The 26,610-nt window shown below is 48.2% G+C and overlaps 1 protein-coding gene across 1 annotated transcript in view; it reads right to left on the reverse strand.

The window, feature by feature from the left end:
- The window catches only part of Ralb (RAS like proto-oncogene B), a 38,764-nt gene extending 15,420 nt beyond the window's left edge, over nucleotides 1-23,344 (reverse strand). The window contains exon 1 of the mRNA XM_034513634.1: nucleotides 23,136-23,344. The gene's annotated coding sequence lies outside the window, so the exon portion shown is untranslated. The remainder of the gene's footprint in view (nucleotides 1-23,135) is intronic.
- Nucleotides 23,345-26,610: the final 3,266 nt, after the last annotated feature.

Raw genomic sequence — 26,610 nt, forward strand, 5'->3', positions numbered from 1 at the left:
CTATTCCCAACTACTCCCAAGTCAAACAGGTGCCACGGGGGACAGTCTGGGGACCTCAGTCTCCAGCTCTTTACTCGTACTTCTCTCCTCGCTCATGTCCTTCTGCCCCCCACTACTAACACATACACATGTACGTGTGCATGCATGCATGGACACTATGACCACGCAGGGAAGCACTAGAACCGAGGCAACTTCTCAGATGAGAAACCAAGACCCTAAAGGAGCCATCGTCAAGTAAAGAACACACTAGAGGACAGGGGACAAGGTTTAGCAGACAGGACGTCTCTCACAAGTGAGACAACCTGAGTTCAATCTCCAGGACCCTCACAGTTGAAGGAGAAAACCAATTCCCGAAAGCTGTCTTCTGCCGTCCACACACATGCCCTGGTATGGCCACGCCCTCCAGACACAAAATACGTAGTTTTAAAAATGAATCGATTAAAAGATTCTGGTGCTGCATGCCCTTAATCTCAGTACTCTCTTGAGCTTGAGACCAGCCTTGTTCACAAAGTGAGTTCCAAGCCGTCCAGAACGTGTCACCCAAAGTGAGGGGGGATGGCGGGGGAGGGAGACACAGAACAGTACTGAACTAGAGAGATGGGTCAGCAATTAAAAGCACTGGCTGCTCTTCCAGAGGACCCAGGTTTGATTCCAAGCACCCACATGGGGGGTCAGAACTGCCTGTAACTCCAGTCCCAGGGGAGATGATACATTCTCTGGGCTCCACAGGTACCAGGCGTACATGTGGGACACAGATATGCAAGCAGGCAAAAATATCCATGTGCATTAAACAACTTAAAAATTTTTTTGAATGAATATGTTAGAGAAACTAACATTCGAACAACAACCAAGAGGCTCCTTGATCACCAGAAACCCTTTGAAGCAGGGGAGCGGTCCCTGCAAAGCTGTAGCTCAGCATCCCACCTAACAGGCAAGCCAGCCTGAGACAGAGACCCACAAAAGCTCTCTGCGATGTAGGCGCAGGCTCACCACTGGGGGCAGCACACAGCCACCATCCTGGCCTCCAATACCAGAGAACAAATTGGAACAGAAGTCAGCACACACCCCCTAGAGGACACCTCAGGCCGGTGTTAGACAAATTAGGACTTGATCAACTTTAACAGAGGCAAAAATAACATCTGAGAAAAAAAAAATGACATTATCGAAAGACCGGATGAACGAAACAAGAGAAGTGACCTTTAATCCCAACACTCAAGAAAGCAGAGGGAAAATGACCAGAAGTTCAAAGCTATCTTCAGCTATATACAGCCTTCAAGGCTAGCCTGGAATACATAAGAAAGGCCCTGTCTCAAACTTAAGAAAAAAATTAAAGTCAGGTGGACTTGAAAAAAAAAATCACTCAGAAGGCCTAAACACTGTGTGCATTGTGTGTGTAGAGTATAAGTGTATGTCTGTATGCATAGTGTGTATACAGTCTGTGGTATGTGTCTGTGTGCATATGTGTATGCATAGTATGTATGTGTGAGTCCATGTGTATATGTGTATTTATAGTGCATATGTGTACATGTGTGTATGTGTATATGTGTATAGTATGTATTTGAGTACATATGCATGTACGTATATGTGTATATGTGCACTGTGTATGTGTAGTATATGGGTGTGTCTGTACAGTATGTATAGTGTGTATGCATATTTTTATGTATATAGTATGTATGTGCATGTATGTGTAGTATGTGTATGTGTGTAAAATATATATATACATATATATGGTGTGTGTGTATAGTGTGTCTGAGTGTTATAGTGCATGTACAGCATGTCTCTGTATGTATCTGTATAGCATGTGTGTATAGTACATATGCAGAGGCCAAAGAATGACATCAGGTATTTTTGTCACTGTCCACTGTATGTTTTCTAATTATGTGTATATGTGTGTGTGTGTGTTGTGTGTATCATAAATACATGGGTGCCCTCAGAGGCCAAAAGAGGGCCCCTCAAACTCAAGTTACAGCCCCCCCACATGGGTACTGGTGACTAAATGGGTTCCCTGGAACTGCCAAGCCATCTCGATGGCTCCTCAACCTTTTAAAAAAATATTTTAAAATTTCTGAGACAGGGATTCACTCTGTAGCCCTGACTGGCCTTGAACTCACAGAGATCCACGTTCCTGTACCTCTGTCTTACTTTTTTTCTATTGCTGTGAGAAAACACCGGAGCAAGGCAGCTTATAGAAGGAAGGGTTTATCTGGCTCACGGTTCCTGGGGCACAAGAGTCCTTCATGGCTGGGAGGCACAGCAGAGGGCACAGGCTGGGTCCTCCAGCGAGGCCACACCTCCTAAGCCTCCCCAAACAAAACCTAAGCATTTAAAAAGCCTGAGGCAATTGGGCCATTTCCCATTCACTGTCACAGCCCCTCACCCCAAGTGCTAGGATTAAAGGCTTACATCCCGAACTGGCTCCCCACCTCTCTTGAGTCAGGGCCTCTCACTGAACCTGGAGGCTGGCTGAGCAGAAAGGTCACGGGAGCCTCCTGTCTCTATCACCCAAGCCTTAGAGTCAGAGATGTGGGCTTCCATGCCTAGCTTTTTACATGGGTCCTGGGGATCTGAAATCTAGTCTTTATCCCTGCACAGAGATCCCAACTGACAAAGCTAACTCCCAGGTTGTGTTCTTTGTGGGGACTGATTTGTTGTGTTGGAGCAATGTTTGGGTTTTGTTTTCTCTTGTGACTTGTTTCACTATGTCACCCAGGCTGGCCTAGAATTCAGGCCTCTCCCTGTCAGCCTGAGTGCTGGGAATCCAGGCACGCATGACCATACCTGGCCTAGCACTCACTGTTAACTGCGTATCTCTTAGTGTCTCGGCTTGTACGTTCTTATACTTAAAACCTTTCGGGTCATAGGTCTAGTTTTGCAAAGTATTTCTCATGTACTTTAATCTGTTTGTGCAATCCAGCCGACTGAACATAGCCTGTCGTTTTCTTGATGATCTGGGGCCCATTAGCACTGGTGTGAGCTCCAGGCAGGGCCTGGGGCTGCTCAAAGTCAAGGTCACAGATTGGCTTTCCCTGCACTTCTCCAGGTCCTGCCCACACCAGGCATCCATCCATCCGCCCTACTCCCCCATGCTAATTATGTGCTTTCTAATGAGAGAGCTAAGCAATTAACTAGATAATTAAGCACATATGAGTGGGGATGGAAATAGAAGGAATGGGGGTACAGGTGCCCCACAAGGCTATGATTCGGGAACTTGAAAATACCTTTGGCCTCATTTACAGCCACCAACTGTTTCCTGCAGAGCTGTGGCCTGGGAATGTGGTTGGAACTCACACCACCTAAAAGGCCCACAACTTCCCAGCGCCAGCCTTGTCTCTGTGAACCAGCATTTGTCTAGGCTGGAGGCAGGGTCCTTTCACATACATGCAGACAATCAAATTATGCACTACACAGATATGTGGTTTTAGTATGCATGCTTGGCATGTGTGCACATTGCTGTGTGTACTTTATAGTGTGGGATGTACACAGATACACATGCACATCTGTGAGGTGAGAGTGAACAGTGGCTCTTTCCTCAGTCATTCGCTGTCTTTACTTTTAATTTATTTCCATTCCAATAATTTACGTCCTCTGTGTGTGTGTGTGTCTCTCTCGCGCACTCGGCCTCGGGCATGTGCCCATGCATGCATGTGTGACCACCCATGCCACAGCACACGTGTGGAAATAAATGGGGAGCTTGTAGGAGTTGATTCTCTCCTTGATCACATGGGTTCCAGAATCAAGCTCTGGTAGACGATCTCAGCAGGAAGCCATCTCCCCAGAGCCCCCTTTATTTTTTGAGACAGGGTTTCCTGAGGAACCAGGAATGAACGTCATGATCCCACCCGTGTCTGCATTCCCCAGTGCTGGGGCCCCAGGTGCACACAGCCCTACCTGGCTTTTCCTGTGTTCTGGAGAGCTGCATTCAGCTCCTCACGCCTGTGTGGCAGACACTTTACCAAGTGAGCCTAGGACCATTTACCCCTGTTGTTTGTCTGTTTTCATGTAAATAAAGTCAGTTTCTTTACCAATGATAATTAATCACCAATAATAATCACCGAAGACCAAAACCAAAGATCAGAAGTTCAAGCTCACCCTCAGCTGCACAGGGAGCTTGAGGCCAGAAACAGATGCATGAGATCTGGTCTTTTCTCCCACCTATAAATTATTCGGGAGTATGTGCACATGGGCACTGGTGCATCTGACCCCCTGGAGCTGGCGTTACAGGCAGTTGGGAGCCACCCAATACGAGTGTGGGGAAGCCGTGCTGCTAACGTCACTAGTCACCAAGTTGACAACCTGACTTCCAGCCCTAGATGCAACAGAGGAAGGACAGAGCCAATACCTGCAAGTTGTTTTCCACACACTCACACCTGGCTCTATGCACACACACACACAGACAAATATATTCACACACACATTCACACAAAGAGAGAGATCACACACATAGCACACACATAAACAGGCACACACACACCGTGCACATACTCATACACACACAGAATACATACACACAGACACACACACATAATATACACAAACAGACACACATATAGCATACACATACAGACAACACACACACACACAAAAAAAAAAAAACCCATATATTGATAATAAATAAACTTAAAAATAAAAAGACTAGTTCAGGTAAGAATCAGCACTGTCGGCTGCCAGACCTACAGAGAGAATCTGGAAGAAAAAGAAATGATACCCTAGGGCTGGAGAGAAAAGCATTTGCTGTCTCCAGAGAATAGTCAGGCAGCTACCTTTAACTCCAGCTCCTGGGAATCCAGCATCCTCTTCTGGCCTCTCAGGACAGCTGTTCACATGTGACATACACTCACACAGGTATAAATAAAGTCCTTTAAAAGGACTTTAAAAATTAATAAATAACATTTAAAAATAAAAGATACTTTCATGGTCTGACACACCATGGCATATGCCCACATGAAGAGAGAGCACACACACACATGTGCGCACACACACACACAGACACACAGACACACACAGACACACACAGACACATACATAGACACACGCACACAGACATACACAGAGACACAGACACATACACACAGACACACACACAGACACACAGACATACACAGACACACACACAGACACAGACACACACACACACAGACACACACACACACACACATACACACACACACACACACACACACACGCACACATGCACAGACAAATGAACTACCAGTCACCTGTAGCTCAGCACCATCTTGCAAGCGCTCTGTTTGGAGGGCTATAGCAGGCTGTGGGCTTGGCCATTAAAGAACAGGGTTGATGAGGAAAACCCAGATTCACTTAGAAAGTGAAAGCTCAAAGAGGAAGACGATCATTTAACTTCCAGACTATTTCAAACAAGAGTTCCCAACAGAAGGCCACGATGGGAAAAATCAGAAAATCAAACGGGGCAAGAAAGGTCAAACTGGACTCGCACAGCTGGAGAAGCGGTGAAGGAGGAATGGAGGGACGGAGATTGTGAAGACTGACAGCACAGGAAGAGTGTGCTTCTGCCAAATGACATCTGGAATATATAAAGGTCCTGCCCGGGAGGCCAGCAACTCAACTTTTAACTATTTATTTTCCTTTTTTTTTTTAAGGAACTTTTTGAGACAAGATTTCAAATACCTCAGGTTGGCCTCAAACTTGCTAGTAACAATAGCCTTTAACTTCTGGTCCTCCGCCTTCCAAGTGCTAGGATTGCAGGCAGTACAACCACACTTAACTTTTAAAATAAGCAGGCAATGAAGCAATTCACTGGGAGGGAGGTAAATATGGTTAATAAATATTTGGAGCCACACCCAACTTAGTTGCCACTTAAGAAAATGCAAGCAAAAATATCAGCTTGTCCAAAGCTAAAAGAGTGTGAGAAGAGTGTGGGGAAGGGCTGTGGAGATGGCTCAGTGGTTAAAGAACTTGCCTCACAAATGTGAGGCCAGGAGTTCAGATCCCCAGAACCCACATATATGCCAGGCAGCCTGTCTGAAATCCCAGGGATCAGAGGGCAGAGACAGGGCATCCCCTAGAGCATGCTATTCTACCAGAGTAGCCCAATCATTGAGCTCTGGGTTCAACTGAGAGTCCCTGTTTCAACACCCAAAGTCGACCTAGGACCTCTGCATGCAGAAACACACAGAAATGTGTGAACCTGTATACAAATGTGTGCTGACACACATGCAAGTAACACACACACACACAAATGTATGGGGAAATGGATACTGTGGGCAAAAATATAAATACTACATGCTGAGATTATAAGTGTGCAAGAATTTTTTTGGTGTTTACATACAATGCAGTAATCTGGAAAAAACAATAACCAGAAATAGTTTTGTAAATTATGAAAAAGCCAATGTTTTGAGTATGCAGCTACTAAAGAGAAAGGGGAGCATCCCTGTCTTCTGTCCTGGGAAATGTCTAGGATGTACCCCTAAATGAGAGGTGGGGATGGGAATCAAGCTGCAGGAAATATAAACTATGTTGTCGTTTATTTTTTTAAAAAAAAAAATCTGGAGGCTGGAGAAATGGCTCAGAAGTTCAAGTGCTCGCTGCTCTTGCACAGGACTGGAGTTTGGTTCTGGAACCCACCTCGGATTGCTCACATCACTTATAACTCCAGATCCAGGGGATCCAACACCCTCTTCTGGCCTCCTTGGGCACCTGGACACACATGCATACACATACATGCTGGTCTGTGTACTGCATGTGATCTGCAGAGATCTGGGGGCTCTGGCCCAGCTGGAGTGCCCAAAGAGTTGCATTCTCTGAAGGGGAGGGAAGTGATTGTCCCAGGACCCTATTGCTCTGGAGCAGTGGGATGCTATGTGGCTGGCCAGAGCGAGCAGGCAGGGGAGTCGGATCTAGGCGAGGTGCCAGGTCTCTACTGCAGCCGCCTCTGCTCCAGACTTGGTGCAGCACATCGGCTAGGAGCCAAGGTCAGGGCCACAGAGCAGGAAGTGACCTCTGTTGGCTTGAGCAGCTTCCAGTAGAGAAAGCTACAGGAGAGAATTTCTCTTCCCCAAAGTGTTACAGCTCTTTTATGACAGAAACTCATTAAGCTCTTAATGAAATAACTCTTGTGCTGTATTCCTTGTGGACAGGGTCTTATATACATTTGGGGTGGGTTGGGGTCTGACAGCAGATGCTGTCTATTGGCTTGGTCTGAGATGTTGGGGATGCCTCATCTGCATGTGGAGGGGATTCGGGCGCTCACCCTATGTGACTGATTGTCTGATCCTCTCGGACAATGGGGTGCTGTGGTCATGTGTTACAGGGCAGGACCTCATTGGGAGTAGATGAAACACCTACAGTCCTCAGGTATGAGGGTACTGAGACTTCTGAATCCACTCAACCTTACCAAGTTTTCTGTCATGGTCTTCTGCCCCACACATACACACAGACAACACATGTACACCAAAATAGAAAATAAGCCTAATTTTAAAGTTTGTATGTGGTGGCCGGAGAGACAGCTCAGTCAGTATAAACCATGCAGGCACGAGGGCCTGAATTAGTTCCCCAGCTCGTATGATAGAAAGCTGATCAATGGTGTATACCTGTAATCACAGGTGAAGACAGAAGGACTCTGGGGCTCCCTGGGAGCCAGCCTCACCAGCTCTGCAAACATTAGGTCTCAATGAGAGACTTTCTCTCAAAACACAGGGAGATGGCTCCCAAGGGAAAACTGAGATTGACCTCTGGCCTTCACATGAATATGCTCTTGAGTGTGTACACACACACACACACACACACAAAAGGAAATATGAAAAAATCTAAACAAGTGTTGGGGGACTGAGTTTGAATCCCCAGAGCCACGTGGAAACCTGGATGTATAACAGAGTATCTGTAATCCCAGCATTCCTAGAGTTACCTGAGAGGAGGGAACTTCAACTGAGAAACGCCTTCAGTAAGGCAGGCTGTAGGCGGGCCTATAAGGGTATTTTCTTATTAGTAACTGATGGGGGCGGGCCCAGCCCATTGTGGGTGGAGCCATCCCTGGACTGGTGGTCCTGGGCTCTAAAAGAAAGCAGGCTGAGCAAGCAGTGATGAGCAAGGCAGTAAGCAGCACCCTCCATGGCCTCTGCATCCGCTCCTGCCTCCAGGTTCCTGCCATGCTTAATTTTGTGCCTTGACATCCCTCAGTGAACTGTGACTCGGGGGATGTAAGCCAAATGAACCCTCTCCTCCCCAAATTGCTTTTGGCCATGGTTCTTCATCACAGCAATAGTAACTCTAACTAAGAAAAAATTTAAATTTTATTAGATTACTTCTTGCTCAAACCAAATTATGAAGATCTCAACTGAAATGAGTCTCTCCTCCAACAGCTTGCTCCAGTATGGACTAGCACTTGGATCCCCAGGTTTGAAAATACTGCATCACACGAAGTAAAATGCAGGGGATGGGGAGGGCTCTCTGCTGGGAAAGAGTTTGCCGTACATGGGGACCTGAACTCAGATCCCCAGGCAACTCCACTCCACCACCACCACCACCCGCCTCCCACACTGGGAGGGTGCAGAGAGGCAGACCCCAGAGCCAACCTAACCAAACTGTAGAGCGCTAACGTCAATGAGTGACCTTGACTTAAAAAACTGGAGCAGGGCCAGGCGGTGGTGGTGGTGCATGCCTTTAATCCCAGCACTTGGGAGGCAGAGGCAGGCGGATTTCTGAGTTCAAGGCCAGCCTGGTCTACAGAGTGAGTTCCAGGACAGCCAGGGCTACACAGAGAAACCCTGTCTCGAAAAACAACAACAACAACAAAACAAACAAACAAACAAAAAAAAAACTGGAGCAGGACAGAAGCCAGCCGACTTTGACTTCTGGCCTCCACAAGTGCATGCACAGGCATGCACACCGAAGACATGCACCATAAGCGCAGGCTCGGTAGATACATGTAAAAAGATAACACTTAAAAAGCACCTCATCCACCATCCTGAAGGAAGCAACTCATTACTACTCATTAAGTGGCCAAGAGATCAGTGGCTCCCGGCCTTGGAAATACCAGGACCCTGTGCTAAACAAAACGGAAAACAGAGGGAGGGAGGGAGGGAGGGAGGGAGGGAGGGAGGGAGGGAGGGAGGGAGGGAGGAAGAGACAGGGAGGGAGGGGAGAGAGGAGGAGGGAAAGAGAGACAGGGAGGGAGGGGAGAGAGGAGGAGGGAAAGAGAGACAGGGAGGGAGGGGAGAGAGGAGGAGGGAAAGAGAGACAGGGAGGGAGGGGAGAGAGGAGGAGGGAAAGAGAGACAGGGAGGGATGGAGGGAGGGAGGGAGGAGGGAGGGAGGTAAGAGAGGGAAAGGAAAAGCCGGTTGGCTGGTCCAGTGAGGTGGCTCACCAGTTAAGAACACATGCCCCAGCTCAGTTCCTGGCACCCATGTTGGGTGGTTGCCTGTATCTCCAGCTGCAGGAGATCCAAAGTCACTCTCTGTGCTCCAGTGTCACCTGTAGTCACACCCACATACCCCTACTCTGACACAGCAGACACCGAGACAGATACACACACGGACACACTAAATTAAAAACTAAAGGTGACCTCTTTTTTTGTTTTAAAGGAAGGGAACATAAAATGGATGTGTTTTGAGCCACCCAGGAGAACTCATGAGGAAACACCAGTAGGCCACTGACACAAATAAATGAGACAGCACCCACAGGAAGGCAGCCATGCTGTGCCCTGCTGTGCCCTGCCTCTGATGTTTCCCTCAGCACACTGGCTCTGCCTCTTGGCACCATTTGCACCGCTTGGTGAAATACAGCTGTCAATCTGTAAACTCTGGCGGCCTGGATGCACAATCTCTCTTTAGAATGTTTTTCAAAACACTCAATTTTGTGTTCATTTTTAAATATTTTTTTTTTGTTGTTTTGGTTTTTTGGTTTTGTTTTTTTGTTTTTTGAGACATGGTTTCTCTGTGTAGTCCTGGCTGTCCTGAAACTCACTCTGTAGACCAGGCTGGCCTTAAACTCAGAAATCCACCTGCCTCTGCCTCCTGAGTGCTGGGATTAAAGGTGTGCGCCTCCACTGCCCGGCAAAGATTTTTTTTTTTTTTTTTTTTTTTTACTCTTAATTATTTGTCTTTGTCTGAGGTTGGGGGTCGGGGGTGAACCTGACTGCAGGTGCCCTTAGGGGCCAGAAGAGGCGCCCTAGAGCTGGAGTTACAGATGGTTGCGAACTGCTCAGTGTGGTGCTGGGAACTGAAGGCAGGTCCTCCTCCAGAGCAGGATACACTGAACCATCGAGCCAGCTCTCCAGCCCTCGAACGTTTACTTACTAACATGATTTATACAGAGGGTTTTTAAATATGCAAATGCAAATTTCATTAGGCTGTTCTATAGTGTTGAGAAAGGCAGCAGCCTCCAGGCCAATACCACTGAGGGCCAGTCAAGGTGCCGTGAGGGAACCCGGAAGGGTTCTTTGGAGAGTCGGTTGGATGGTGTTTGTTGACTGGGACAAACCTGTGAAGGAAACGTTGTTGTTAATGCAGACACAGGTGTGAAAGGCTAAGGCAGACTCGTGAAGAAACGTTCCACTGAAGCAGACACAGGAGAGGGGATGTTCTGCTAGAGCAAGCACGTGAAAGGACTCAGGATGAAGAATTCTTTTGCGTAGTTGAGCTTTATTTGTCAGGACTTCACAGAGAGAAATGCACCAAAAAACTTCTGGTGGTGTGCAGTTTCTCGCTGCTTCCTTGGACTCGGGCTGATCAGGTGCAAGTGCTGAGGCTAGGCCCATGCTGAGACTAGGCCCGTGCTGAGGCTAGGCCGTAGAGGACACGTGATGTTCGGAGGGTCTTAATTGGATTCTGCAGAGTGACAGAGACAGCTTGGCTTGCAGGCACAGCTAGCTGTGCAGTGCTTGTGGGTCTCGATCTTCACTTCCTGAGAAAGGCAGAGCCAAGAATTTCTTCTACTGTTCTTTCTGGTCTCTCCTGCTGATTCTAGCCGAGGCTGAGGCCTAACTGTCTCTGCTAGGTCGTGTCACCTCTGTTGTTAAACATACTCTACTAAATTGGACTGCTGGTGTATCCGTGAAGTATTTGTGAGTGAACCGAGCCTCTGTGCTGACCTATGAACTGAACTGCCAATTTCTAGACGACAGAGATGGGAATTGCTCCAAAGAACCTTTCTAAACAGGTCCACTTCCCCCGTATCCTTTCTTTCCCACCTCTGGTGGGTGGTGGGCTACAAGGGAGGTTAAAGCCTTTAAGAACCATCATTAAATATAAGGTTTGAAAAAAAAAAAAACAAAGTTACAAGACTGGTTCTTAAAGGAAGGGGCAGGGCAGGAAGACTCCTCCCTCGGTGGTGTGTTCAGAAGTTGACCAGAAGCAGCCCCCTCCTTCTAGAGCAGAGAGTCCTCACCCCCTACACTGCTGTGTGGTCAAGCAGCCAAGCCTGCACCTCTGTGGAGATCTGCCTTTCCCATGTCACAGGGCACCTGGAGGAACACTTATAAAGGCATCTCAGGACAGAGCATCCTCCCGGTACACTACCATCTCCAGCATACGGGCTCACTTAATCCTTCCTTCTCCTGAAGAGATGACCTCGTTTGCCTTCAGAAGCCTCTGTAATGGGCTCTTCATGGTTTGGTGTGTGTGTGTGTGTGTGTGTGTGTGTGTGTGTGTGTGTGTGTTTTCACATAGGTGCCTATGTGGATATGAGGAAATGAAGCTGAGGTTGTTTCTCTGGCCTAGATGACAGAACTCAACAGGACGCACAGGCTGGCAAGTGTGTCCACTGGTCTCCACCTCCCTAACCCCACCACACCTACCCTCATGTTTGCACAACAAGCAGTTACTGAATGAACCATATGCCCAACCCCTATTTGTCTATGTTGAATGTCTGAATGTTCTTATGGTACACCACGTGAGCAAGGTGCCTGCAGAGGCCAGAAGGGGGCATCGGTTCCCTTGGAACTGTAGCTATAGACAGTTATGAACTGCCATGTGGGTGTTGGGAATGGAACCTGGGTCCCTCTGCAGGAGCAGTAAGCACTCAGCCTCTGAGCCATCTCTCCAGCCGCCCCCTGTATTTGTTTTTGAGATAAGGTCTCATCATGTTACCCAAGCTAGCCCTCTATTTCTTAGGTTTACAAGTCTCCTGACTCAGCCTTCTGAGGACCAGATGCACACCTCCGCATTCAGCTTGTGAGAAATGGGTTTTAGTTTTTCTATCAAAGGGACTAGTTGCCAAGAACAAAGAATTCATGATCTCCCTACCGCCTGCAATTTTATGCAAAGGGATTCAAATCTTTTCACCTCCCAACTTGTAAAACTTTACCCAGAGCCTCCCACCCACACGGCCCTCTGCACTCCCGGACTGTGATGGGCCCTTTCCTTCCTTTTCTTGCTACTAGCTGCTCTCCACACTAGCCACCTGGGAGTGAACTCAGCCAAAAAAGAACAGCCAAACTCCCCCTTTCCATAGGAGTAAAACACAGGGGCCATTTGGCCTGCATGCTGCTTGCTATCCTGGTTTGGGTGGTGGTACACCCTTTTTACAAAAAGACATTGCCTGGGGCTCAGTAGTTAAGAGCATTGACTGCTCTTCCAAAGGACCCGGGTTCGATTCCCAATACCCACATGGTAGCTCACAATTGTCTGTAACTCTAGTCCAGGAGGATCCAATGCCCTCTTCTGGCTTCTGCAGGTACTGCGTGCATGTGGTCTATAGAGACACATAGGAAAAAACAACCATAAACAAAAAAAATAAATAAATAAATAATAAGCAAGATTTTTAAAAAGGAAGAAAGAAATTCCTTGCCGGTTACTTTTACTTTGTGTATGTGTTTCTTTTCTTTTCTCTTCTCTGCTTTTTTCTTTTCTTTTCTTTTCTTTTCTTTTCTTTTCTTTTCTTTTCTTTTCTTTTCTTGCTTTCTTTTTTAACACTGAGAATGTTACTTTCCAAACAAGCGAATGAGCATTTGGGGTTGTGTCCTAGTTACAGGTCAGCTCTGACTGCTATAACGTTAATGTCTTTTCTCTCTCAGCTGAGGCTGTATGCACAGCAAGAGGGAGCTGCCTTCTCTGTCAAGGCTTGGGGTGGGCAGTGCTGGGACACGGCTCCCCTAGGCCAGCACACCCTCACATGGCTTTGCCTCTACTGGGACAGGCAGGAGGATGTTCCACACTTTCACATTACCTCTCGGCTCAACACTTCATCCACCTCAGCAGTGACTAACCCACCGTCCCCAAACACTAAGGATACCAGCAAGGCTTACAATAGCATTCTTCTATTCTAAGAATGTTCCTCTACACTTGTCCCTAAAGACTCCATATCTTAAGCATACGGTGTTGGCCTCCCCAGGCATGCCGTCCTTTCTCCGTCCTCATGGCCACTTCCTGTCCATTCTTCTTAGTCACCGCATTGTTTCAAAATTTGCATATGGCTCAGGCCTCGCCTCCCAGGGCCATGCTCTGTCACTGTCAGACATCCTTCTTGGTCACTTCACTTATGCATGGAGGACACAAATTCTGCTTCTGACTTCATTGTCCTCAGAAACCATCCTGTTCATACAGGTGCGGGCACTCCCACTGTAACTGTCCAGGCGAGAATGAGAATATTCCAGAAGTGATACTTCTGCTCTGATAATGGACCCATGAAATTGGCCTTTCCCTGGGAATATCATACTGAGAGAAGGAGGCAGAAGCCTTGGTGCCAGGCAGAGAGGAGCTTCTCTCTCAGGAAGAAACGTCACAAAGTGCTGACAGCCTGTCAGATCCCTGGCACTGAGAATGCTGGTCAGTGATGGGCAAGACCACAACATGACCAGGACAGCTTGGTTATGCACAGCTCTTGCCCTCTGTTGAAACCTGAACCTCATGTCAGGACCCTAAAGAAGAGCTTGTAAGGGTCACCAGAGCTCTTTCCTTGCTCTTCCTAATGTGGCTGTGCTAAGAAAATCTCCTCTATCTGCTCTCCATGACAACCCATCTGTTTAATGGGCCTGTTGAGCCAGGCTCTGACTCTAGCAGCTCAGGAATACTAAGTTCCAGGCCTCCTCTCCAGTATGCCTCGCCTGAGCCTGGGTTCTACGTTCCACCTCTATCCTTTGAGCTCATGTTAGCCAGGGCGGCCCCATTCTGCAAAGCTCTCCTATTAACTTGCTTCCTTAGATCCTGGATGCTCGCTGTACCCTCACAGCTGACCCCGGGTTAACAGCAATCAGAGATGGCCTGGCAGCAAGCATGTACTATGACCACCAATCACACGGGATAGAACCTTCTCCTTCCTCTAATGTGTAAGAAGGGACCCTCACTCTGCCATGTGGAGCTGATCTCACCCAGAGTTCCTGATATGCTGCCATCTGTCTGTCCATCTGTGGCATTAAGTAGCTCTTAGTAAGTCTCTTACCTATAAAAAGTCTGACTCAGTGTCCCCACTAAGTCCTGTGCTGTTACTTTTCTGTTGCTGCGATAAAACACCATGACCAAGACAACTCATGGAAGAGTTTATGTGGGTCATAGTGCCAGGGGGTCAGAGTCCACGGCAGGCGTCATGCATAGCAGTGGTCACAGGCATGGGGATTGCAGCAGTGACTGAAAGCTCACAGACTGAACCACAAGCACAAAGCTAAGGGAGCAAACTGGAAATAGGCAAGTCTTTAATTCAAAGGGGTCTCAAAGCTCTCCTCCAGTGACACACTTCCTCCAATAAGACTGTACCCCTTAAACCTCCCCAAACTGCACCACCAGCCAGGACCAGGTGTTCATATACACCTATGGGGGACACAGTATTCAGACACCACAACCCCAAACCTGTCATCTTTCCAATCACTCGCTCAAACACCTATTAAACACGGATCCCAGCACATTCTTTCTGGGCTCCGCTGCCACCCCAGGCTTAGGTGACATCTTGCCAGGTCCTCCTGCAAAGACCTACTCTACGCCTCACCCCCACTACCTGTACTAGCATGCCGGCCAGGGAAGGGGTTCAAGAGAAAGGAAAATCACATAACCAGTCTCATGGCACTTCACTTTAAACGCATTTTAAGCCACGACCTTGGGTCGTCATCCGTTCCCCTCCGAGGCTCCACAGCTCCGATGTCCCCATTTGGCAATGCCCATCCTTCTAGAATGCAGAGCTCACTTTCCTCAGGGCTTACTCTTCTCTAAGGTTTTCTCCCTGGCTGAGGCTCAGGCTTCTGCCCTTCTCAGTCCTCCATGCTCTCCCTGGACTAAGCACATCCATTCAAGTGGCTTCCTGTGTCTCCTCAAACTGGAGGACCGAGCCCAGTCCCTTCTGCCTTCCTCACCCCATCTGGATGTCTTCCAGGAATTTCAAATTCAACAGTTCCCAAATAGATCTCTCAGTTTTCATCCCTCTACCTCTGCTCCTCGGGCTAGCAAGGTATCCTGTCAGGAAAACTCACTTGTTGCCAAGCCTGACAACCTGAGTTCAATACCTAGAAAGCACATGAAGGAGGGAGAGAACCTACTTCTGAAAGCTGTCCTGTGAGTATGCAAGTGTGTACTCACAAACACACACAGTTAAATAAACAAGTATGTAAATAGTATCCTAGTTAGCTTTAACTACCAATTTAACTACCAATTTAGCACAGCCTGGAGTCGCCTGAGAAGGGAGTCTCCACTGAGGGCCTGTGGGCATGTTGGTAGCAGACTGTCTGCATTGTTATTTGATGTAGGAGAACCACTGCATTGTTATTTGATGTAGGAGAACCAAGCCCACTGTGGGTGGCTCCATTTCCTGTGCAGTTGGTCCTGGGTGATATAAGAAAGCAAGCTAATCACGAGCCAGAGAGTCACCAAGCAGTGTCCTCCATGGTTTCTGCTGGGCTTCCTTGTCAGTGAGTGGATTCTTTGCTTAAAGGCGGAATGACAAGCAGGCCTGCCTTCACATTCATTCTTAAGTTCCTGCCCTGACTTCCCTCAATGAAGTAAGCCAAATAAACCCTTCCTTCCCCAAGCTACTAGCAGTCAGGGTGTTTTATCACAACAATGGAAAGAAATCAGAATAGATGCACTCGTTCTACCTACCTCACCCCCACAATAGCAACACAAACCTCTAGGAGTGCAGACATCAGACATCATTAGTCAAGCCAGACCAGGCAATCATTCCAGATCCCCTAGTTTCTCCCCAGCTCAACTCACTAGTTCTGACTCTTATCTCCAATGGACCTTTCTCTCTACCAGTCTCCCACTTTCTCTGCCACAACCAGGTTTACAGCTACCAGCCACAGCTGCCAGACCCCTTGTGGCAACTCAGCCCCTCTTCAAGCCACTGTCCATACAGGCCCCTCCCCCTGCAGATTGTGTGTGCACGTATAAGCATGCACGTGTGTGTGTGTGTGTGTGTGTGTGTGTGTGTGTGTGTGTGTGCATGTATACATGGAAGCCAGAGGTCAACATCAGGTATATTCCTCAATCAAATTCTGCCTTTTATATTTTTTCCTGAGACAGGGTATCACGTAGCCTAGACTAGCCTTGAACTCTCTATGTAGCTAAGGACGATTGTCATTCCTGATGCTCCTGTTTGCACGACCTCAGATTGGGGGTTATGAGTATACTTCTTCATCTTCATCTTCACACCTGATTTTATGTGATGCTGGGGATGGAGCCCAGGGCTTCATACACTCCAGGCCAGCACTCAGTTTTCATCCCCCTACCCTTAATGTCTGCTCCTCGGGCTAGCAAGGTATCATGGCAGGAAAATTCACTTGTGGCCAAACCTGACAACCACACAGGGAATGGAGCCACCCACAGTGGGCTTGGTCCTCCTACATCAAATAACAATGCAGTGGTTCTCCTACATCAAATAACAATGCAGACAGTCTACTACCAACATGCCCATAGGCCAAGCCCTCAGTGGAGACTCCCTTCTCAGGTGACTCCAGGCTGTGCTAAATTGGTAGTTAAAGCTAACTAGGATACTATTTACATACTTGTTTATTTAACTGTGTGTGTTTGTGAGTACACACTTGCATACTCACACTGGCCTGGAGTTCACTGATCAGGCTAGATCAGCTTCCCCAGGGGATTCTCCTGTGTCTACCTCCCCAGCACTGAGATTACAAACTCAAGCTGCCACTCCTTGACAGTTCTGTTTTGCTTTGCTTTGTTTTAACATGGGTCCTGGGATCCAGCTCAATGCTTGTGCTTGCATTCTGAGACCTTACCAATTGAGCCATCTCCCCAGCCCATGTGAACTTTCTACACCAGCAAACGGTAATTCCCATTAGTGCTCCAATGGTTTACCGTTGATAAAATCTAACCCCTTTTCTGAACAGGCCCATAAACCTTTGCCCAGCCAGCCCTGCCTCTCCCAGTCGCCATGCTCAGCACTTCTAACTACTGCTCCCCTCGAGACTGCACTGAGGAAGGAAGTCCTGAGACAAAAGGAAGCAAGGTCTAGTCAACACTCTGCAGTCAGGGCTGCGAATACGGCTCAAGCTAGCTGAGTGCTTGCCTCTGTGCCTGATGCCTTGGGTTTTGTTCCCAGAACCACACAAAGCTGGTATGGTATGTATGTCTCTGTAATCTTAGCCTGTGGGGACATGGAGACAAGAGAATGAGTGTTGAAGGCTGTCTTCAGCTACACAGAGAGTTCAAGGACAGTCTTGTCTACATGAGACCCCGTCTCAAAAAATAGAAGTAGCATAGCAGGCAGATGTTGTAGAACCCGTGAGCAATAAGACCAGAGGACTGGGCTGGGAAAACACTACAGTGGATAAAGCACCTGCCGTGCAAGCATGAAGCTCTGGCTTCAGATCCCCAGGATCCATGTAAACAAGGTTGTGACATGTCTGCAATCCCAATAGAAGAGGTAGAGACAGGACAATCCTTGGGGATCACTAGCCAGCCAGTCTAGCAGAATGGGCAAGCCTCAGCTTCAGTTAGAGACCATATCTCAAAACAGAAGGGGGTTGGGCATAGTGTTGAGCATTTTAATCCAGCAACTGGAGAGCAGAGGCAGGCATGAATGCCAGGACAACCTGGTCTATATAGTGAGCTCCAAGAAAGCCAGGATTACACAGTGAGATACTGTCTCAAAAATAAAATTAAAGACCCCTCTTTCCACCATCCTCCCATGATGTCACCATAAATGTCCTGGCAGATGCTCTCAAGAGCATCAACAATGCTAAGAGAGGCAAATTCAACAGTCCCCAAATAAGTCATCAGGCCGTGCCATTGTTCAGTTCCTAACTGTGATGATGAAACACGGTTACATTGGTGAGTTTGACATCACTGATGATCACTGATGGGAAAATCGGTGTGAGGCTCACAGGCAGGTTGAACAAGTGTGGAGTGATCAGCCCCAGGTCTGATGTGCAACTCAAACAGCTAGAGAAAGAGCAGAACACTCTGCGCCCACCTATCAGTTTGGTTTCATTGTAGTGACAACCTCAGCTGGCATCACAGACCAGGAAGACTAAAACACAAAGGAGGGAGAGTCCTGGGATTCTTTTTTTCTAGAGATACAAAACATAAACATAAAGCCTCCATGGACAATAAAATAAAATAGAATTAGATTTTAAAAAATAGTGAGGCAGAGAGACAGGTGAGATGGTTCAGCAGAGGAAGGTGACGCCACCAAGGCTGGCGACCAGAGTTCTATCTCTGGGATTCACATGGTCAGAGAGAGAGGACTCAAGTTGTCCTCTGACCCCCACACATATGAGTACACACACTGTCCATGCACACAAATACATGTCTTTTAAAATCTACACAAACCAATAATCATTTTAAGCTGCTCGCCATGGAGATTACTGTATCAACATTTTTTTCCCCACCATCTTGTTTTAGAATTGATCTAAAAGAATCTCTGTGTTCTATTTGGTTTGGGGAACAGCAAGATTTAAATTTCTAATTTTTAAAGCTATTGCATATTTGGCCGATTAATTCTAGCATCTAACAATGAAGCACAAGAAGAAAGAACATGAAATTTGAAGTATACTATGGAAGTTTCTAGAACAGCCGGAACCCAAGATGTGTCTTTATCCTCTATGGTACCCACATGCTAGGAGGTACCCTAGCAAAAACCACTTCAGTAGCAGCTAGTCTAAAATGTGTTTATAAAGAAGCTAGGTGCTCGGTGGTGGTGGCGCACGCCTTTAATCCCAGCACTTGGGAGGCAGAGGCAGAGGCAGGTGGATTTCTGAGTTCGAGGCCAGCCTAGTCTACAGAGTGAGTTCCAGGACAGCCAGGGCTAACAGAGAAACCCTGTCTCGAAAAACAAAACAAAACAAAACAAAACAAAACAAAAAGAAGCTAGGTAAGGTGGTATATGCTTTTAATCTTAGTACTTAAAAGACAGAAGCAGGTGGATCTCTGTAACTTAGAGGCCAGCCCTGTCCACATAGTGAGTTCCCAGGATAGCCTGAGCTACATGAGAAACCCTGTCTCAAAACAAAAACACACAAACAGAAAACCTTTTTAAAACAAAAAACAATGGACACTAGTCTTCGAGAAGGCCTGTGGCCGACTGAATGTGACCCAGTCATGGAGTGTGAGGCTAGCACGCATGGAGTGTGAGGCTAGCACGCATGAAGTATGAGGCTAGCACGCATGAAGTATGAGGCTAGCACGCATGAAGTGTGAGGCTAGCATGTATGAAGGTCCGGGTTCACCTCAGCACTGTATAGACCACGTATGGAGGTGCACCCTTGTCATCCCAGCACTGAGTAAGTAGAGGCAGGAGGATCAGAAGTTCACAAAGGCATACTGTTGTGCCTGAAAAGATGGCTCAGTGGTTAGGAGAGTTGGTTGCTCTCCCAGAGGTTCCTGGGTTCGGTTCTCAGCATCCACAAGGTGACTCAGATCCACCTCTCTCACCTCAAGGGATCTGGAGCCCTGTTCTGACCTCTTCTGACTCCTGCACACACATGGGACACATAAACAGACACAGGCACACACATACACATAAAAACACATGTAAAATTCAATTTAAAAAAAAAAGAAATTTCTTGCCCATCTAACAGCACATGCTGTTTAGAAGTAGTTGTCTACACACACACACACACACACACACACACACACACACACACACGAGCCTCCTGTACTAGTGGGAAATAGCTCTGTGGTAGCGTTTGCTTAGGGTATGGTTCTTGTATTTCGTCTTACTGGAGACCTTCCCAGTTCACGAAGTTCCAAAAAAATAGTTCTGGTTGTTATTTCCTTTCCAACTGCAGCTTCAGACAAAGTCTCCAAACAATGGTTCCCACATTTAGAAATGAGATGAATGGGGGAGTTTGGTCACAGACTCCAGAGAGGTTCACTAAGATGGGAGGACACAGCACAAACTCCCGGGGTTCAAACTTTTTATGGAGCCTTGAGCCATCGTCCCCAAGGCAGGAGCCTTGAAGAACTTCAAGGCAACAATGACTATAGCTTTCTTCCATTCTTTGTACACAGGTGTGCGTGCACATCTGCTTGTGCTGTAGGTGCTTTGCACATGTGTGCACATGCACGTTGGGGCTGAAGCTGATATCAAGAGTCGCCCTCAGTAAAACCCAGCACTCAGACGTGTCTCTGAGCTAGCCCACTTTTTCCAGAGATCTCGTCTCCACCTTTCCATGCTGGAACTACAGGCAGGCTGCCATGCCCACCAGGCATTTATTTGGGCTCTGGGGATCCAGGTTCCAGTCCTTACACTTGTAAGGCAACTGCTTTAACCACTGAGCCTTCTCCGTGGCCTAAAAATTTAAAAATCTGAGGCTGCATCCCCAGCACCAAATCAAACAAACAGACAAAATGCAAAGAACTGAGAACACCTCTAATTCCTCCAACATCCACCAAGAACTCTCCAGACTCCATTTAAGGTTCCAATTCTCGTGTTTCTATTCTAGCGAGTCTAGGTCCTATTTTCCAAAAGCTATCTAGTAACTCACACCCACACTTTTTCCACAGAGTCCGGGAACAACATCTCCTCAGGCACAGTAAAACCGAGCTGGAATCTCAGATAAGAGCAGCCGCTGTTTCCAGTGGGAAGTAACTGGAAAGGAAGGGGAGGACCTGAGGAGCTTCCCTGGGGATGGGGTGGTGCTTAGCCGAGCACAAGGTCCAGTGCAACTCCTAGCACACACACACACACACACGCACACGCACACGCACACGCACACGCACACGCACACGCACATGCACATGCACGTAAAGACTCTAAGGAGGCCAGAATTAACAGAGTACGTACAGGGCCTGCACCTCAGTTTATTCCCTCTGATGTTAGCTGTTAGCTTAAGAGACTTAAGACCCTACTTTTAAAAAAAAGAAAAGTTCCCAGGCCAAAAGAATACTTAGTGGACAGAGGGACTTGCCACACAAGTCTGGCAGCCAGAGTTTGATCCTAAAAATCCAACTAACAGCCGAAGAAAAAAAAAAAGACTCTACAAAGCATCCCTTGACCTCCACATGTGTGCATAGCGCGCACGCACACACACACACACACACACACACACACGCACACGCACACACACACACGCACACGCACACGCACACGCACACGCACACACACACACACATGCACATGCACGTCACAGCTTCAGCCACGACGGATTAGTTTTTTGCTTTGGAGTTATATCATGGAGAGATTGCATGACAGAGGAAGCTACTCTTGGTAGACAAGAAGCAAAGTCATGAAGTGGACAGAATTCCCATATTCCCTGTAAGGGCCCAGAGAGACTATAACCCCACCAACTCCCAATAGCTTCACAGGACGGTGGCCAATGCTTTACTACAAGAGACTCTGAGGTAGGGGGCATTTCATGGAATCCTAGGACCACCTCCAGCTCCCCCACCTTAAACACTGCCTGCTGGATTGGGAGCTGACAATGGGGTGGTGACGGACTCTTAGATACCTACGTTGATACTCGACCTCAGAGAAGACACAGGACCACAGCACTAAGAACATTCCAGAACCAGGCTGGGGACCTGGCTCAGCTGGTAGAGTTCTTGAGCATATAGGAAGGCCAGGGTTCCGTCCCCACCACTGCACAGACCAGGCATGGTAGAATACAGAGTTATCACAGCACTCAAGGGGTAGAGGCAGGAACATCACAAGTTCAAGGTCACTCTACTTACATATCAAGTTCCAAACCAACCTGGGCTACAGAACACCATGTCTCATACACAAAGTTCCAAAACCAGGTCCAACCTTGGCTCACACCTCCTTCTCAATATTCTCCCTTCATGGGTCCCCAGATTCTCACAACTTCACGACCACAATCCAGGCTTAAGCGGCACAACTTTGACATGTTCTGAGACTTAACATGCGAGATTCTTGCTCTGATTAAAGCAACCTTCCCTTGCACATACGAAGTACATGCCCTGCCCCTCCGAGGATAAGCCTTGATCATTCAGTATCCCCCAAACTTAAGAAAAGCGATTAGGAAATGGAAGCAGAGCAAAGGATCTCTGGTCTACAGGGGTTGAAGGCAAGCGAGGGTAAGAACAATCAGTCCACTCCTGACCCTCTTCCAGAACACCCTGGTAACATCAAAGTCCCTAGGTTCCAGGATTCACTTGGAAATGAAAGCAGTGGGAGGAAGGACCCCCGCTATGGGTGCCGCGCCCTCTGGGACATGCAAGTCTGAGCCACGCACGCGTAAGTCTGAGCTGCGAGCTGACTTGGCTCAGAGAACCGGGTCAGGAAAACCCTTCAAGCCACTTTGTTTCTAGAAATCACCTTTGATGCTAGTCACGCTCCGAAAGGCAGACGACAGAATCAAAAAGTAACTCACAACCAACAAACCCCCACAAACTTCTTGAACCCAGCCCCCTGGTCACCCAAAGTACAAGTTCCGACCTTTAAGAAAGAAGTTTGGGCAACATTTTATCGATCTGAAAGGGACTGAGGAAGTGGACCAACTCAGGCGGGAGGCCTGAAAAGGCAGGAAGTGGCCATTTGTGGAAAAAGGGAAGGACAGGCAGCAAGGGAAGAGAAACTGGGGCGCCTCCCCCACGTCCTCAGCACCCCCAGATCCGGCTGGGAGGCCCTCCAGCTTTCCCAAAAGACACCTCTTAAGCCAAGCGGGGAGCGGTCCGGGGCGTTGTCCTTTTTCAGGAGACGTGTCCCTCCCTCCTAACGTGGAACCATGAGGCCCACGATCACACGGGGAGCGCACTCACTTCCCCATTCCAGCGCACCCCGCGTTTGCGGTCCCCTGAGGGGCACAGCATCCTTACCTGGGGGAGCCGTCCCACCGCCGCACTGGCTTTGCGTACAACCAGAATCGCCGCTCTCACGGGCGCCCCGCCCCGTCCTGGGGCCGGACCCCAGCTGTCCCCAGTCGATTTGTCATTGAACAGTCGTGAGCTCTAGCGTCCCCACCCCCGGAGCGCGTTCCCGCTGTCCGCTCGGCAACCCTCTCCAGAGGCAGCCCTCCCTTCCGTTCTCCGAGGCCACGCCCACCGACCAATCCGAAGCGCCACCTCCAAACCTTCGCCAATGAGAAAATGTCTTGAGTGTGTGGGTGTGGCCCCCACGGAACGGCCCCACCCATTCCTCCTTTCTTTTGGCTCCCCTCCAGACTCGCGCACGTGACCGCTGCTGCAGTGGCAGAGCTTGGGAACTGGTCTGGGGACGCCGGGCGTAGGCGGGTGCACCCCCGGGGAAGCCGAGGCGAGGCCAGAGTTGTGAAAAAGCCAAGAAAGACAGAGCTGATAGAAGCCAATGGGAAGGACTAGATGGCCAAGTGTAGCCTGCGCCCTGGTGTGGAAGGAGACAAGCAGTCTTGAAGACCCTTGGTCAGGGACTGGAAACTCCAGGAGGCACCGCCTCTAGCTTGGCCCATGACACCCTATTAGTAAAGGAGTTACAGCTATTAATTTGACCTAGGTCACAGGCAAGGCCCAGAACCCTAACCCTAGCCATGGCCTGCGGCAAGAACTACAGACTGCAGGCTGCCTTTCCATCACCCTCCGACACCTAGGAGCTTGTTATATTCTTATAGGGTTGGTTTTTCCTAGCTTAACATTAGCCACGTGCCACTGCCACAGCTGTGTGATACCCCACCCACCCAAACTCCTTGGTGCTTTTCACTGTATGGGAATTAATAATTCACCGTTTGTTTCTGATCTTTAAGGAGGGAAACAGTGATAACAGTAGCACGCACTGTGTAATTATTCTTGCTGATAATTCTAAACTAGGATACGTGTATATTAGATCAGAGGCTTTTGTGCTTTGTTTAAATTGTTCCATACCAGCGACTAACAGATCTAGTCCTCCCACTGACAGCATAAGGAGAAGTGAAGTGGCCAAGCTAGTGGGTGGCTGGAGGGGTAAAGACACCAGCAAAACAAGCCCCATAGTCTCAACAGACTTGGACCCCTGAAATCCACATAATGGAAAGAGAAAACTGACTCCCTCAAGTTGTCCTCTGATGCTCTCTCTCTCTCTCTCTCTCTCGCTCTCTCTCGCTCTCTCGCTCTCTCGCTCTCTCGCTCTCTCGCTCTCTCGCTCTCTCGTGTGTGTGTGTGTGTGTGTGTGTGTGTGTGTGTGTGTGTGTGTAAATTTAAAAGATTGATTTGAAAGGAAGAAAAACTGCCAGGGCTTTAAGGGAAAAGGAATAGGAAGCTGCCTTAAAAAAAAAAAAAAAGATTTATTTTATGTGCATGGGGTTTCCTTTCTTTCTTTCTTTCTTTCTTTCTTTCTTTCTTTCTTTCTTTCTTTCTTTTGTGGGAAGATGGGTTGGTCTTATTTTGTTGTTTTGTTTTGTGAGACAAAGCTTCTCTGTGTAACAGCCCTGGCTGTCCTGAAATCCACTTTGTAGACCAGGCTGGCCTCAAATTCATAAAGATCTGCCAGTCTCTGCCTCCTGAGTACTGGGATTAAACGCATGCAGTGCCATCCCTGACTATGTGCATGGTGTTTTACCTGCATCGCTTGTACGTATACCACATGGGTGCCAGATACCCACAGAAGAGGGCATGGATCCCCTGGAACTGGCGTCACCGGTTGTGAGCCATCGTGTGGGTGTTGGGAACTTAACCTGGGTAAAGAATTGGTTGCAAAAGCAACAAGTGCTCTTAGCCACTGAGTCATCTCTCCACACTGTACAGGACGTATGTTCAAACAACTGTGCAGAGTTCACAACCTGGGAGAGTCACCCTGAAGCCTGCCGGAGTCAGGAAGTGTGAGCTGAAGGAGAATTCCTCCATGTAACCCAGTCACTCGATTAGGAAGTCACTCAGCCTCCGTGCACCTCTGACCCCAGCTAAACCGTAGGAGCGATACCTCTGAGCTGTAGGTACACAGGTTTAAGGGAGGTTACACACGGAGTTGGTGAGGCAAACACAAGTGTGGACTTCCACAGTGAGGGGCAGCAGAGGCTGCCATGAAGCCTGCGGCATGTCCAGATCTCCTCCTCAGGAAAACCCCAATGATCAGACGTAAGCTTACACGGGAATCTGTCCAAGCGTGAAAGGACCGGCTCAGGAGACAGAGTCAAGAACTGGGTCACAGACAGGTCACAGAATTTCCCTGGCCTTGCCCCTCCTACCCCAAGTGGCCTCCCAGGCTGTGGCTCGCCTTTCCTGGAGTGTGTTACTGCTGTCCCTTTCCCTTCCATACAGGATGCACTGGGCTGTCTGAAGGGCTGACTCATGTTCTACCTCTGGAAGGCACGGGTCCCACTAGGTCTCCTTCTGAAAGATAGAAAAATCATAAGTTGATCCCCTAAACCCTACTCTTAAAAGCAAAGACATAAAAACCTGTAAGTCAAACACTGTGTTGCCTCAGTCCCAGGAAATTAGCTGACCATTTGAACAGATGGCCCTAACTAAACAAACCTTAAGATTCATGGTGTCAGGATGCTATGGGCCCGAGATTAGCTTGGCCAGGCTTTGAACTAACAGCCCTGAGACAGTTGGTGCCAGGATGCTAAAAGTTTGAGATAAGCCTGACCCCCCCTTGAACTGGAGCTCATGATATATAGTGTGAAATTAGTTCGAAATAGCCAATTATAAAGTGACACACCATCCATCTTAGGAATTTGAGATCAAATGTATCGATGACCTAGTGACCTGTTCCCCCTCCTTTCCCCCTTCCCTAACTCCACTCTCAGCCTTCCCCCTTCCCTAACTCCACCCCCACCTGGTTTGTAGATTCCCCCTTAAAAGCTGTAAACTTTTTTTGTTCTTTTGCTGAATTCCGCTGCCCCTGCGCGGGCTTGAAGGAAAGACAGCCCTGGCTAGCCAGTAAACCTCTTGCGATTTGCATCAAGTTGTGTTTCTCGTGAGTGATTTGGGGTGCGTCTGCAGTTCTCCATGGATCGGTGAGGTCCTTTTCATTTGGGTTTTACACTTCATCAGAGTCTTGTTCGAGACATTACAGGCTCCATCGGAGAGTGACAGACACAGAGACAGGACTCCATGCAGGGACTCTCATATAGGGCCTGTGCCCTGCTATAAGAAAGGGTACTGAGGTAGCTCATGCTGGGTCTCAGGTGGGCCCTTGTTCCTCTTCAGGGTCTCAGCAGCAAGAGGATGTGATGCTCAGTAGGACCCTACGGGATCCATTTAATCTGCTGATGGCCTGGAAAGAAGGTTCTAGACACTCCCTCCTTCAGAAGTGTTTGTTGAGTACTGTATTTTCTGTGCTGATTGATGAATTGTTTTCTCCCCAGTGCGCTGGGTAACACTGAACAGAATGGGTCCTTCC

The sequence above is a fragment of the Arvicanthis niloticus genome, chromosome 10 (genome assembly GCF_011762505.2).
Source record: "Arvicanthis niloticus isolate mArvNil1 chromosome 10, mArvNil1.pat.X, whole genome shotgun sequence".
In the NCBI taxonomy this organism is placed as follows: domain Eukaryota; kingdom Metazoa; phylum Chordata; class Mammalia; order Rodentia; family Muridae; genus Arvicanthis; species Arvicanthis niloticus.